Genomic DNA, 16,601 nt, shown 5'->3' on the forward strand with positions numbered 1-16,601 from the left:
ATCCGATTATAAACGGTGGCGTCAACAGAGATGTTATTAATCGCACTCACATTGAACTCGAGGCAATACTTTGCGTTCGGTGAGTTCGTTTGTAACGTGAAACACAGTCACGTGTTTCACAGTCGTGCTTAGCATGGACAAGTACCGCCATCCCGCGGAGCCCGACGTAACGAATGACGGCGCACCACAGCCGGGCTAGAGCGGCGGCGCGAGCTGTGTAGATACGGCTTTCGCAGCAGCGGCGGCGGCGGCGGCGAGAAGTCGCCGAGAACAATGCAGCCCCGTCTCGACGTAAAGTTCCGCCACCAACGCGCGCACGCCGCTGCTATAGCCCGGCCGTGGGCACACTCACACGGTTGCATGGAGGAAAAGAGGGGTGCCTGATCTGCGGGCCGTGCGCATAACATCGCCTAGCAACAGACGCTTGGCCACAGATATGGCGGCGCACACTTGGTTGCCTGCATAGATTCCGCCGCGCCATTGAATAGTGATTGTCCAGTGCGCCACCTGGCGGGCAGTAGGGGTAGGGCGGTTGATATGGGTGTGAGCGTACGAATTGTCTAAGGGGGAAAGTGTTGGTCGATAACAGGAGCAATATGTCGGCGGCCTGCGGCGTCGGTGATGGATGGGAACATGGTAGGCTTTTTCCAGTGAGGCGGTAGTGTTGTTCAACGTCCCGGTAAGTAGGAAGAACTGAACGGATCACCCATGCATCGATAAACTGGCAATGAAAAGAAAAAGCATGTAGCGCGAATTAGACTTTCACGTGGGGCAGTAGTGTCTGGTCTCTACTAACTCGATTCATTAATTTGTTTGAGTCTATGCTAAATAAGGTGCGCCGATGAAAAAAAAACACACAAAATAAAGCATAGGTATACTGCGCTAAACATGGCAATAAAAGTAAGAGAAACTGGAAGTCCAGCCTTCAGTGCAACACTGCGCTTCCATGTTAGAACTGGGGTCTTTGAATGTTACGTAGGCAGTGCCGTATTTGTTTTTCTTATTCTACTAAAAATGAAAATATTGCTATGCTGCCGATTCTTTGTACAATTTTTTCTGTGTTTCTACAAAACCCTAACAAACGGCGTAGTACCAATAAAGTGGCTGAAATAAAAGCATTGCGGGAGTTTTTTAAAGCCTTGTTCGACCGTCTCTGGTGTCCCGGCCGTGGCGCCAGCTTTCTGATGGAGGGCAAAAGCGAGAACGCCCGTTTGTTCAAGATTTAGGCACACGTAAAGTGCCCGAGGTGGTCAGTAATAATCCGGAGCCTTCTACTACGGCGCGCCTCATCACCTGTGTAGCACCAGCGCGTTATTCCCCGCAATCAATCTACTCTCTTTGGTGACAGCGCGTGTGTGCGTCTATCTGCGGCTGGTTAACTCTGATGTGACGTGGTGAATTATTTTTGGGCTAGTTTTGACGTTTTCTCTCCAAGTTTTGAGCTAAATTCGGCGTATTTGAGCTTCGAAGTGAATGCTACAACTACAGTTACAATTAACCGACCCCATCAACCGAAGATGACTGCGGGGTGGAACCCCGTGATAAAAAGGCGCAGATGCAGCGAAAAAAATTGCAGAAGCTGCTAAGCTGTGGCGACACCGCTGTCCTGTAGAAACAGCAATCAGAAGGTACGCGTGACGATGTCTTTCATGGCCTTTCCCCAGCTATTACCAACCCTTTAATATGGAGCAACGACTGTCACAGCTACCGCTTTTCGGCCACAACTGCATTTACGCTAGCAACACTTAAGCATTATGTGGTCTGGGACTGCGGTTGCAAAATTGTTATTCGTTAAGAGTGTGACCAAATGACAACTTTGCTGAGGTATGAATAATAACTAACCGAGGTGCAGAGCTGTGCCTTTGCGCTGAGCTCTGATTCAGCCTGATAAACCTCGCTGCTTCGAGCCATCCATTTTTCTGGCCATAAATGTTACCTTTTTTCTCTAGGTCCATATTTAATCTGTAGTTGAGTAGTAGCTGTTTTGCATCTTTTTATATATTTATATTTTCACTGGTGTAATTCTATGGATAGACGCCGGCTCCACAACACGAAGGACCCACGTTCAAATCCGACAACGCGAAGCGCTTTTTACTTTCACTTCACCCACGATCATTCATCATCGTCACAAAAATTTGGCTTTCCCGCAGGGCGCATTGGCTCACAAATGGCATCAGTAAGGACACTAAAGCATCGCTTTCAAAACTGCAAGAGTTTTATCTAACTGCTCTCATGTAAGATCATCTTAATTTCTTGGTAAATTGCCGTGTATCTTGCGTGGCTTATTTGTAGTATCTGTTTTTGAGGTGTACAAAGTAAACGTCGCCTGAGAGACATAATGTACAGCTTTTTGAATCACTACTCCCAGCTCAAAAATAATCTTCGGCTTGCCTGTTTCAATACATGCGACGCACGAGCTAGCGACAGTGGGCGTCGAGCATGAATGTAAGAAGTGCTCTTGTTTAATTAAGCGAATAAACTGAAATACATCGACAAGTTTTTTTCAGACAATTGAACGGCTAGGTTTAAAGGTTGGTGCCTTTGTGCCATCATAAATAACATTTTTGGTTCCCTGTCGTAGATACAAGTTTCGAACGTCTTATTTTGAAAATGCTTTTATTCATGTAAAAGTTTTTGGTGCTATCTTTGCGACATTGGACTCCTAAGACGTTATCTTGCGTGCCTATCTCTGTGCACCTAAAAAGCGTGTTTTAAATGTTTGAAATCCAGGGCTGGTTGATCAAAAACTGCAAGTTGGCAAGTTTATGATCAACAGCCATGCCGAACGTTTCACTTAATAGCTTTCGGCGATTGAACGGAAACGTCTGTTTTCTTGGCACAAAATATTGCTGCAAAGTTATATTAGTTCGATCTAACCACAGCTGGATAATTTGTTTAAAAACAGTGAACGCAAGACGTGTTCTTTTTCTTAGCCTAAATTCCCTGCTCCGGGCACTTTGACGCTATTTGGGTTATGATAAATTTTTTTTTTATGAATTCGGTACGCTTTTGTCGAACTACTTGTTTCGTCTCGGCGTCATATATACCATAGGCTCGCATCTAACTACTGACGGGCAGACGTTTCACAACGCGGTCATTGTTTAAGCATACGCAGGCTGCTTCCATAGCCGCAAAAAACCGGTTCCTATAGTTTTCAGTGGAACCACGTCGACAGCTGTACTGGCTGTCACCTGCGTTTTATTGCTGGAGCATGAAGGATTAAAAAAAGCATAAGAAGGTTCGTAGTTACGTTCAATACAGAAGGCTTTACATCCCAAACGAATGAAAGTTGTGCCGGTGTTCGCTTTCATCCGGAAAGTCGCATGGAGTTCTCACACGCCCCAAGTTACTTCCTACTTATCACCTGATATTTTCTACCCTACGGGTGCACCTTATACCTTGCCACGATGCCTTCTTATACTTAATCGCGGGTCACGCGATCACAATGTGCCCACAAATTCATGGTCATAATCTTGAATTCACAGCTGGTGAACCAAGGTCGAAAGGGAACACAAGATACTCAGGCGCTTTGTGTTTGTTCATGAACTGTGTCCCTAGTCTTCCCTTTTGCCCTTGTTTTTTCGCATTGTGAATTAAACAATTGAGAAATCTTACATCCCAGGCCTCGACGTTGATTGTTATTGGGAGCTGCAGCAAGGATCACCCGCCATTGGTCTCCAGCAAAACGGAGGTATGCGGCAACCCCAGTAACTTTTAGGTGTCTCGCTCCAGGTCTATAGAACTTCCTGTGATATGTTGGAGTGATGGCGTCGAAACAGAAATGTTTCGAGTTCGGTTCGGTTTCAGGTTCAAGCCTTGTAGTTTCGGTTCCAGGTTCGGCTACTCAGCACCATTCTGTTGTGGTTTGAACCGGTTCGTATGGATTCAAACGGGTTCGGAGAAAAACGCAAGAGTGTTTTTGTTTTGATTTTTTGTGCTGCGTTTTCGTTTCTTCGCTTACCTGTAACGTCGGTATTACAAGAAATTCCTAATGTAGGCCTTTTTCTGTAAATCTGGACTAGGCCACATTGATTGTACAATCGTCCTCAAATTGATTTCCATGAGAGGCCAAGAAATACAACAAATTCCTAAGTTAAGACGTTTTCTGTAAATATTGACTGGGTCACATTGGTTGCACAACCTCCTGCAAATTGGTTTACAAGAGGCGCCAAGAATTACAATATTAACTGATGCGAAATAAAAGGTCTGCAATACACTTACAGGAGTACTGACACAAAATTATAATCGTTAAAATGATATCGTTGGCATCAGAAGTTTGTAAAGATACCTTACAGCGATTTCTTTATCCAGACGCGGCGGGGAACACATCGAAATATATTTTCTGCGCCAGTGAAATCTCCATCAGCATGACTAAAGACATTGCAGACCAGGATTGCCAGGTTTTCACAAAAAAAAAATGTCACCGAAAAATTGGCAAAAGCAACCAGGAGAGTCGCCACCCTGAACTCAACGCTTGAAAAGTTCCCAGAAAAATCGCCATGTTTAGAAAATTGATGCTAGCAATTTCTTTTCGATGCAGGGTTACCACCTGCCAGGTTTCCGACAAGCCCGGCTAGATTTTCAAAAGCGGGCGAGTTGCCGGTTCTTACTTTAAACCGTCCGTCTTTTGCCGGTTTTTTGGCCATCGTGGCGCAATTATTTTTCCGTTTTATAAGCGTCAATTCATTTATTACGACGCTAAATATGTGTCGGCAAGGTGCGCAAAGACACGCGAGCAGAGAAACTGCGCTGGCGAGCGGGCTCCCGGAGATGGAGGGGAACCAAGGGGAGTAACAACACAACGCAATGCCGCCGCATTTGCGAGGTCGCATAGTATTAGAGTATTGTATAGTATGGCGCGCGTACGCACACATGAATATTAAAAAAGTATGTAATGTGAATTGCACACTTTTTTAATGCTCTCTTGGTGGATTCAGATGCAAAGCAGAGCTTTTAATAGACAAAGTATGCCGAGTTACTTTTCCGTGCAGCACATTCAGAGCAATAAACAAGAGCTCATTCCCTTTCAGTAGAAACGTTCGTTGATTTCTCTCTAGAAAAACGCTGGAACAAATGCCGTTGAATGTAAAAAAACATAGCGTTTTTCTTTTAACACCAATTAAACCTTCTAATACCTTCTCCACCCCGATCCCCATTACGAAGGGCTGTTTTTTTTTTGCAAGGAAAGGTGGCAACCTATGGCCTGCGTAGAAGAAAAGACGGAAACTTCCAACGTTTTTGCATTTGACGGTTTTGACAGATTGTGCATAATTTCTATGAAAAACAAGTATTCACATGAGAGAAATAGGACGATCGTAAGGTGAAAAATTGCGTTAGGGAGTGTGATTTCCGTTGCCAGAGAAAGTGGCAACGATATCAATTGGAGCTTGTCCAGCAATACCTAAACCACCCTTCTGCTGGGCTGACCGGCAATGAAGTGACCTCTGAGCCAGATTGTAGAACCTGACTTTTTTCGGATTCGGTTCTGGTTTGGGTTAAAGCCATTCGGGATCGTTTGCAGGTTTGGTTGAGGAGTACCATTTCGTTTCGTTTTCAGACGGTTTGAGCCGGTTAAAACGGGTTCAATTGTGTTCAGAGAAAAAACACGAGTGTTTTTCCTGTTTCACTTTTTAGTGCTGCGTTCTCGTTGATGCCCTTATCGGTCAGGTCGATATACACACAAATGCGTAATGTATGTTTTGTTTCATAAACATTGACTCGGCGAACTTAACGGTCGAATTCATTGCAGAATCCTTTTAAGTGAAAGCAAACCACACTAACTGATGCAGTATAAAACTTTCGCAGGATCACTTAAGGCGGCTTATGTGTGTGTGTGTGTGTGTTTAAGCATTACTCTTCATGGTTGCAATTGTATGTTCATTAGGTTATTTTAGTTCATTATTACAATCAAGCTTAATTTTACTCTTGGCTCATAAACCCGCATATTGATAGACTCGAGATACCTTCGTAAGGACAACAATGACTCTCTGTAACCGTTGCGGGGCCGCCTTGTGCTTCACACCCATCGCCATCCACTGACGGACGTCTCCTCGTCTCCACGTAATGAATCCTTGGGCAACATCTTCAACGGGCAGGCAACTTTACTGTAACGAGACCTATTCGTATTCCACATACTAATCACATGTAAGGTACTTGACACAACAGAACAGAAACATTTCCTTAAATTATACAGACGACAGATTCCGCTGAAACCATCACACCTTTTTGCCGACGAACCAATGTTTTCTAGTCAACGTGTTCTTAATTTTTATCTGAGGTAAAATTTCTGCAGCTTTTGTCACATCACGTGTAATCACCCTACCCCTATACACCATACATCTCCATTGTCTTTTGTTTTACGTCACTTTGACTTCTACTCACAGGTTTTAGTATTTACAGTCCCATCAACCATTAAATAACTTCTTCTCTGGCATTCTTTGCCCTGGTTGGCCTTGCGCCATTAAACACCTACCATCATCATCCTCGACTTTACTGCACAGCACAGAGCCTGGCCGTCCTCTATTTTTTTGGTACATTTAAATATCATCACACACATGCGCACACATGCCCACACACACGAACACACCCTCAGACGCATGTGCACGCACGCCCGCGCACGCACGCACACAAACGCATACACACGACACGCACACGCACACAATCGCATCACACACACGCGCGCAGACACACACACACACATGCACACACGCACACGCGCGTATTTACGCTAAATAAGGAAAGTAGTACTTTCGCATTGAGAAGAAAATTGGCTGGTCTGTCACGTTTTTCATGTGCCTGCAGTTTCAGCTGCGTGTTACCTTTAACTCGGGAGCATTAGCAGCGCTAAAAGTCGAAAACGGCCTGGCGTCGGCATCAATCTCTACCTGTAAAGCGTAGCAGGTGACGATTAGAGGCATTTCGTTCTCCCCACCTTCCATCTGCTAACAGACGGGATGGAAGGAGGGAACGGCTATAATGACTCACTGACTCACTAGAGACACATCTACGACAGCAACGTGCTAGTGACAGTTCAGCGGCAAGTGGCAGCGATTGTGTTCTTGTTAAGACTGTAGCTTAGTGAATTCACAACCAGCCGTATTGGCTGCTAGTACTGCAAGAATACAGAGCGGTAGTACACAGGTGGGGGGGGGGGAAGTATCGATAACGCTATTGGTTTTTCTTCGTGTCAAACCGGCAGAGGTTGCCGTCGCCCAAAACTTTCCGGCTTTATTGTGTGCGACTAAATTTTCAGATTGCTTGAGATAGAGAGCGCCGCTAAATTTGCTAAATCCAAGTGACCTAAAATAGCGAGGTTGGTCCTACGGTCTCTATATATTCCCGTTTATTCTAGCCGCTCCCAGAACCATTTCACAAACCATTACCCGAAGCTCTTTGGGACGGTTCTTTTGATTCGTTCCTGCTCGGGTTAAATTCCCAATAAATGAACAATACACTGGTTCGGTTTGGTTCCGCTTTCTGGGAAAATTTCGGGGTTCGGTTACTGTTTTTGGTTCGGTTTCGGTTCCGGCTAGGCACCCTGGTCGGGATGCTCCCAATTTTAAGTAGTAATTCAAAGCCGGACTTGTTAGAAAACATATACCTATGTTAACGCTCGGTTTTCGGAATAGCTTATGTTTCATCTGGAAGCAGTAGATATAAATTTGTGAAATAAGTGCCGTATTTTTTTTTTGCACCGCATCGGCGACCGCACATCAGGGGGCCGACGTTCCCCGCAGGCCACCCGACGAGCAGCTCACGATAATTCCTGTATGTTTTTGTGAACGTGAGTGTTAAAAGCAACGCTACCCGGGAAAAAAGATGCACTAAATGGTCGTTTGCTAGTAGTACACACCCATAGCGCACAGCGGAAATAGAAAGCCGTTATTAGCCGCAACCACGGGCTGCAACCTCAACGGACATACGTTTGGCGGCATCCAGCGGCGGCCTGCGCCGTACTCTCTCAGGCGCCCCCAGCGACCGAACCTGACTGAGCTCGTTTTGTTCGAAGACGACCGGGCGGGCGAGGGCTGCCGATCTTCGTTCGCCACGTCTTCAACAGGTTTTCGGTGCATGATAGTCGGCCTTTCTGCGTACGCCAGGTGGAGGCGGCCTTGCACCAACCGAGTAGATGTTTCCCGAATCTCTTGCTACTCTGTAGTGGTTCAAATTTGGGATGGGATACACAAGTACCACAAAAAAGTACTCCCCAAAAACACAGTCAAGGCTAGAAAATCGACGTAGCGTTATCTGTTGTCCTCAAACGTAAACGCAGAAATTAAACCATGCTTTGACGTTAAATGTAATCCGGAGTGCTGGAGGAATTGGTCAGTCTGTGAGTTTTCTATTCTTATACGTCAGCTGAACTTCAAAAGGTTTCACCCACTCGAAGATTCGCTCGGGATGCGATGAGGCTTTCGTTTTTCAAAGACAACTCCCTATTGTTCTGATGACAACAACACTGTGGGCCTTGCATTAGGGTATGCGCTTATTCTGCCGTCGGACTTAACCATGAAGGCTCACAGAGCGGACTGCTGCAAGAGCGGATCTGGAATCAGTCGTGTCGCGAGAACGTGTTTCAGTCACCACTGCGGTGGTGCACTTTTCTACGCGATTTCTACGGAGTAGCTTGGATTGGAACACTGATTGTTTGGGATTCCTTTGCATTTGCAAGCTGAATTCCACATCATAAGTTACTCAACGTGAACTCTGTCACTCTTCACACTGTATATAAATGACCTTCCAAACTGCTTGACTTCATTCCATTGCGTACTATTCGCTGACGATACCACAACAACATCTTCAAACAAATCTATCACAAGCCTTACATATAAGTTAAACACTCAACGCACACGTTCAGCACACTGCTCCTGAATATGACAATTGATGTCTTGCCTCAATGTTTTTCTCTGCAATGTCCACAATTGAAAATATTATACCAAAGTTAGTAGGTTAGAAACCTTTGCCTGTATATATTCGTCCGTTTCAAGCGTTTTTTAGCTTGCTAGATGTGCGCTTGTAACGCTTGCTTTCCTCTTGGCTGGCTTTGGTCTCTCCACTTTGCAGTTACCGCTTTGCCATATTTCTTTACATGAAAGCCATAATCTTGGGGATTCTGCGCCCTTCTTTTTTCCAAACAACCTGCGTATTCTATCACCCTAATAAAACTACCAGAGATATTGTGGTGTCATAAAGCAAGCCAAAATAAAGAGAGAATGCGTGAGTAGCCCCATTTATCGCTGTGTCGAAGAGAAAACTTCGGTTACCTAGCTGTATTATATAGAGTATTGTAACGATGCGTGGCTGCCTTTTTGTTGTTTTATAAAATTAAAGTCAGTGTTCAAGTTTACATTACGATTGTTTGTAAAAGTTTAAACGTGTAAGTAATAAATACACTGTATTTGATCGTCTGCGCTGGCCTTCGTGTCGCTTTGGTGCATCGAAGCGGGATAAGGCTGTTCCGGCCAACCAACCCCGGTTTTCATTACGGTACCGCTAGGCACCGCTCCTAACCCCCATCTTTCCTCACCATCCTTTAATCCTGTTTCTCTCTTTTGTAGCGTAAGCTACACTGGCCGAGGCTGAGCAGTTTCGCGTGGGCCATGAAGGGCCGTTCTGCTCAAGCGCGAGGAGCATTGGATTGGTTTGGATCGGATTGAATTTGCTTGGATTGGATTGGAATAAATTGGATTGTGTTGGATTGAAATCCCGTCCAATTGGAGTACTGGTGTGTATAGAATGGGGTCTGCGCATTCGTGGGTCTGCGCATTCCAGTGGAGTGACATCATAGCCGCGGCAGACGCACTGGCTCCGGCGCGTGCCTAGCTGTGCGCCTTCGTTGCGCAGTAGCTACGTCTGACGCTGCGCAGGAGCCGCTTGATAGCCGTTTCGCGTGGCTCCTAAAGAGCCGTGCTGCGCATGCGCGAGGAGCAGTGACTGGACTGAACTGGACTGGACTGGACTGGACTGGGCTGGACCGGACCGGACTGGACCGGACTGGACCGGACTGGACCGGACGGACTGGACTGCACTGGATTGGATTGAATTGGATTGGATTGGAAATCGTTTTAGCAGCAGTAAGCGTAATCAGCTAATCCTAGACAACCAGGAAACCTAAAAATAACAACTGAACCTTAGCTCACGCTACGGATACGCTAGCATAGCCGAGTAAGCCACTGCTAATTTTCTTTCCTTCTCGCCATCGCCGGTGAATCTTTCACAAGTTTCGCAATCGGCTGATAACGATGCTAGCGTCGTTTCCGCAGTTGCACTTTGCACAAACTATAAGACAAAACGCACGTTTCTGGTTGGGATAAAGAACTGAATGAATTTAGCCCTTCGGCGCGCACAGAAGAGCGATGTGCACGAGAAGTACGCAAAGCTGGTGTCGCAGAACATGCACCGGCTACCATTGCCGCTTCCAGTTGCATCTCGTTAATTAGCTAGAGTCCCTGCTGAATGCACAGACACTTTCCTGCTAGAAATACCAATGTGATTCAATAACTCTCGTTCAGTTTTACGGGACTTTGGAGGGGCACGTTAGCCATTGTCTTTAACACTTTAGCACACGAACATGCCCGGTTTCCGGTTTACGCATGCAAGGGGAGGGAAGGGAAGTGGGAGGCGTTCACCCGCAGCTAGCCTTCATGCCTTCACCAATGGCATACCCACTGTACTGCTAGGTGATTGATTAATTGACTGCTGGCAAGTAGTGTTCCCTTTCAACCGGGAGATGACGTGTTATATTACCGGAGAAAAAAGTAAAATATGTCTGTTCGATACTTTTCGTTTATTATTAGCGCTACTCAAGGGGAAGCCCAAAATACTTCTTTTTTTTCTTGCAGGTGATAGCTGTCCTGGGCAATATTTCCCTCACAGCTTTTCGTTCACAAGCATTGTAACCTTCGTTTATTCGTCTCGCCAGCCTTGAAGTTAGCTCCGTCTGGTCTTTTCTTAAATCGTAGGGCTTCTGGAAGCCCAATGTTTCCCTTGTGATACTTTGGATTGAAGGAACTAGCCTTCTTGTAAAGCGGGTAGGCGAGCCTCGTTTCGCGTGACCAGGAAACACCAAGACATGTCAGCAATAAATGAACATGTTTATTGTATGACTCCACAATAAAAACACAGAACTAGCCGGCCCTTCCCCGACCGGTGAAAATAACAGATCGCAACCCTAGGAGAACAAGCGGACAGGGACAGACAACATCTCATGACAACAGTGGGCTGGGCTGGGCTGTTTAAAATCTAAGCTGCTCTCCAGGGCATTTTGCTCGTGTATACAAACAACTCTCTACTCGATAGAGTTACACCAGCAATCTTGCACAACAAGGCGCCTCGACAGGCATGTATGGACCTGGGATGGTGAAGACGTTGCCTGGCTCGTATTTCCAGCCCAAGCAACGTCTTCACTGGGATCTATTCGATCTAGCTATCATTGGACTCCGAAACCACAACATTTCCCAGGGTTCGCAGTGCGCGCGTTGGCTTCGGACTTGGCCGCTGGTTCTAGCGCGTGCTAACGGGGTCCACATGGGTCGATATATTAAAGCCTGTGGACAAAACCATCCGGGCGGGCGAGTAATGGAGAACGTTCAGCGGCAAGTTATGAACTTTATGTGAGGTGCAATAGCCGGGTCTCCGACGAAGAGGGGGCGCTCGCCAGCTCTGCTATTTCTCCGGCCGTACACCACTTGTGCAAGCTGAGCCAATTGTTTTACCAAACCACTGCACCTTCCCCCCCCCCCCAAAAAAAAAATGAACATTTCGTATTTTTAACTTGGTATTGAGGCTCTATATACGTAATAAATTTCAATAAACTGTTTGTTGTAAAAACTCAACGAACAGTTTATTGCCTTCAAGGCATCAGGTGCTAATACACGTTATATTGCATTTCTGTAGAGTTAACCAAAACTACCATCTTATAAACGGGGCCCAACAATAAGTCAATAACGTTTTTATTGCTGATTGATTACTGATTGTAGGGTTTAACGTGCCGACGCAACGCAGGCGATGAGGCGCGCCGTAGTGGAGGGCTGCGGATTAATTTTGACCACCTGGGGATCTTTAACGTGCGCCGAAATCTCGAACACATGGGCGTTTTTGCTTTTCGCCTCCATCAGAAAAGCGGCCGCCGCAGCCGGGAATCAACGTTTTTATTGCAGAAATGCATGAAGCATTTTGTTGACTTCGAAATATTTATTTTTTACCGAATCTTTTTTTTGCTTTTCGATATGGTCAATAAATATGCTAATTTGCAGATTCCTGTCATTAGGCAGGCAATAAACATTTTATAACAAGCACACACGAAGAATCGTTTTGCCTTCATTATGTTGAGTTTCAATAGTCTCACTATTGCGTTTCTATAGCTTACCCACGGACGTCTGGTAGTTTACCGGTGCACATATGTTGGGTGCTATTGCGCAGCGTGCCCCGGTGCATGAACCGAGATTTGGCGATGGACGGACGACACTTCGTCTTGGGACCACTTGAGAGCTGCGGCGTCTGGTGTGCCGGACATCACCGCCGGACATTGCGAGCCCCTTAAAATCTCCGCTGTCAAAACTCACCAGAAAACCTGACTCAGTGGCAACAGGCTGTTACGACTATCGAAAATAGGAGATATTTTAGATAACTTTAATGAAAACTTATAGCAATTCTACTCAAACATAGCTGATATGCAACAGGATGTTACGGCTGCGCACAATAGGATTTTTATAGAAATTTAATCCAAATAAGGTAAATTAAAACCCGTCAGGAAATTATGAACTGCGAAGCTGTTTAGCAATCGCAATTTTCTGTGTCCGCTGTTAAAACTACTCACAAACTGCCGAGCGCGTGCACGGGAGCGCGGGTCGCGTGGCTGCCGGATGGTAGTTAACAAAAGCACTAAAATGCCTAGCGTTTGTGGTCCCGTGGTTGGTGACGACCACGCTGAGTACCCTGTGCACGTTTGTCAAGCCAAGCAGACTGTCTTAGGGAGATTGGCCAAGATTGCGGCGACCGCCCGGGAGGTAAAAACGCGTGCCGTCCGGGAAGTAAAAAACGAGTGCCGTACGACGACACTTTAGCTGATCGTTGCAGGCACGGCTAGAGTGCATAGTTGGATATTTACGCAGATTCGCCAGGAACGATTTTACCCCTATTCAGCTCGGGAGGAGAGATGCCAGTTTGGAAAGCTAGGTTGATAATGTTTGCCAGGATATCAGAACCAGCTTGCGCAATGTTTTTAATGTGGATGGGGTGAATACAATCAAGACGAGCACTTGTTTTCAGGCTGCGAATAACATTAAAAACTTTATAGGATATGGCCGGAAATAAAAAGAAGGATTGGGGCAGGCGACTTAAAGATAGATGGTTATCAGCACCGGGGATGTGATCAGTACGAAAAAAAATTACTGAATGCCTGAGAAATCTCTAGCGGGCTGTCATACGTATCATTGTAAAACTGATTGGTAGTTATGCTAGATTGCCTTTCGTTCCTGTTCAAGAAAGAGTTAACGATTTCCCATTTTTTCTTAACATTTGAGCTCGCACTTCAATTTTTCGTTCATAATACATTGTTTGAGTATTTTTCAGCCGTGTTCTAGGAACGTTACAGAATGTTTTGTAACGGGCAAGCAATTTCAAATTAAAAGACTTCCGTTTAATTTTTTATGAATGTTCTCTTTGGCTCTTAGCTTTTTCATTAATTTTTCAGTAATCTAGGGGTTCTGAGGAGTAGCATATTCTTTCTTACATTTAAAACTCTGCATATGACATTGAATATGAACCAATAAAATAGAAGAAAACGCAGAAAAGGCAATTTGGGAATCTTGTGAGGGTATGAATGAGGGCCAGTCAGTGCGTATTGCGGCATCAATGAACGATTCCTTGGCTACAACTACTCTGATGAAGGATTTGCTGGTGGGACGGGCTTTACTAGTGAAGCGCAGCAAAATCGAATAATTACCAGTAATGTGGACATTAAGAACCCCTGGGGCGGGTGCAGGCGACAGATTAGAGAGAACATGATCAATTACGGTACTTCCACCAATACTGCAGCGGGTGGGAAGGGAGATTAAGCACTCATATCGAAAACTTTGAAAAACGCTGGAGTAATTCAAAGAGTTGGGGGAATAAATGCCAGGTAAATTTATATTGAAATCACCCATAAATATTACTCAAGAGCTAATTTATGCAAACATTTATGAAGGTCTTCCTACAAATAATTGACCCAGCTTTTGGAGCCTAATTGTTGTCGCTAGTCTTGCGAGAATATCGTATTGTATTTCCTATCTTTAAAAAAGCATGAGTCGGCCGGTGTGTGCCAAATTGGGTTTCTTCCGTGCTCCACGTTTCACGTTTTTTGAGCATGCAAAGATTGGACATCACTCCTTGCTCATAGATGTTGTGCAGGGCGTTGACGTCGAAAGCTAGTACACAAGGAATATTCACAATTGGAAGTGGAACTAAAAAATTCAGAATTTGGTGAAGCAAAAGCGGGAATATTATAAAACAACTTGATCATATTGGTGTGCCTCAGACAGTTCACAGAAAAAGTTGTAAAAAGTGATTGTTGAAACCGTGGCTCTTCTAACATACCAGCATGTACGACCACGTAAAGAAGACAGCTGAAGTGTGGTAACCTACAAACGAGCAGTATCTAAAGAGGCTAAAAAATACAGAGAAACTTTGAAGCTTTCTCAGAAAGTAAAACAGCTCTATGCGAGACGATTACAGAAACAACAAGAATCTCTGACGTGGGGAGAAAATAAACAGCTCTTGCCAATTAGGATTGCCTAGTGACATTTTCTCAAGCAGCACGGAAAGCAGTGGAAAGTCATTGAAAAAATTGAAAAGTTGGAGCAACGAAAAAACAGCTTGTTATTACCACAGATGTGCACACGAACAGATACATAAACAGGACGACGTAAATAACCGCCTGCACTAGTCGATGAAAAAAGCAAACATCTGGGCAAAGGGATATAAACGTTGAGAAGGAAACGTATATGATGTTACCGGAACTATCTTGCTACGGTGAGGTCCTCCGGGAATTGAAAAACATGTCAGCACAAGACGCATGTGTAGCGTTGGAGAAAAGTAGGTAATATGGGTGGATATGAAACAAGTTGTGGTGTGGCATTGGTGGGTAGGGCTCGGAATTCGCGTCGCACAAATGAGACAGGCACTTCGACTCCTCTACGATGACAGACACAAATATTTACCTAGACGGGTTAACGAGAATGTAATAAAAACAATGCAATAGAATTACGCCTACGTCCCCTCGCGGGAACCCTGGTTTGATGCGACGCTGAGGGGGTTCAAGCGCAAGCGGAGAGCGGCACACCGGTTATATGCGCAGCGCGCCCGAAGCAGAGGAGACCGCGGAGAAAGAGAGTACTGCACATGCACAGCACCGTGCGCAGCGCCGCCCAACGGCGGAGTGAGAGCGCGCTGGGCCGCACACCCGCAGATGTTGAGAGAGTGTGTTCGCTCTCACCTGGACACGCACCGGCGCCAGTGCGTCTGCCGTAGCTATGACGCAAGGCAATCCAACACAATCCACTTTAATCCAATCCAATCCAAATCCAATGCAAGTCAAGCCAAGCCAAGCCAAGCCAATCGAATCCAATTCAATGCCCCTCGCGAGAGAGAGTTCGCTATCGGAGAGGAGAGGGGGAGAGTGGAAAGGCTGTGGACAACGGACGCGCGCGGACAACAACGGACGCACGCAGGAAGGACAGGGCCGCCGACAAGAGATGCTCTTAGCGTCGCATCTAATAGCCTCTATCCTTGGCAAAGTCAGGAAATGTAACGAGTGCTATTTCAGTTCCTTAATAAATGTCTCACGTGCGGTGGCGCACTTGGTACGGAACCAAATGTTTTCGAAGAAGTGGCTGTTGCTAGCTCGTCACGGCAACACCACGTCACTACGCCGATGCCGGCGATTCCAAGCGCGATAGTCCAGGAGCTAGTAGACTTGCTAGCTCTACGGTCCGGCACGGGAACACCACGTCGCCCAGTCGATGCCCGCGATTCCATGCGCGGCTGTCGAACAGCAGGTACATTTTCTAGCCGTCCTGTTATTCCGCTGGTTGCCTTGGGGCAAGCTCGGACCGGCACACACCCGCAGTGGGTGACTGCCCACGGTCTACAATCTCATACGAATCAATTTCCTCGTCGTGGATGCCTTGTCCGTCGCACACACCACCTCTGTCCTCTTCCTCATCACAATGCTCCCCGCTTAAGTTGTTGAGGACACAACACACCTTCAAATAAAAATGACCTGATGAGGAAAGTCACAGGGACACACAAAAGGACTCTCCCAAACACTTCCAAAATTACCAAAACACCATGTCCTCTAAACACAGTAATACTATTGAAGCATTCAGTTCCTTTATTTCACATGAAAGATTGCAAGTTGCATGTATTCTAAACCAGTGAAAAAGCATCCAATGAGAAACCTAATATTTTCCCGGTTTGTCCAATTGAGCAGGGAGGACATCGGTTGAAAAGCTGACTCAGAAACATCACCTCGTTTTCTTTAATACGCCCTTTTGTTTGCCTCACATGCATACGGCCTTGTGCAACGTAGCACTGCGTTTCCTGAATAAAGTCCAAATTCC

Source organism: Haemaphysalis longicornis, unplaced genomic scaffold, assembly GCF_048455015.1.
Source record: "Haemaphysalis longicornis isolate Haplotype H1 unplaced genomic scaffold, Haemaphysalis longicornis Haplotype H1 scaffold_7, whole genome shotgun sequence".
Taxonomy (NCBI): Eukaryota; Metazoa; Arthropoda; class Arachnida; order Ixodida; family Ixodidae; genus Haemaphysalis; species Haemaphysalis longicornis.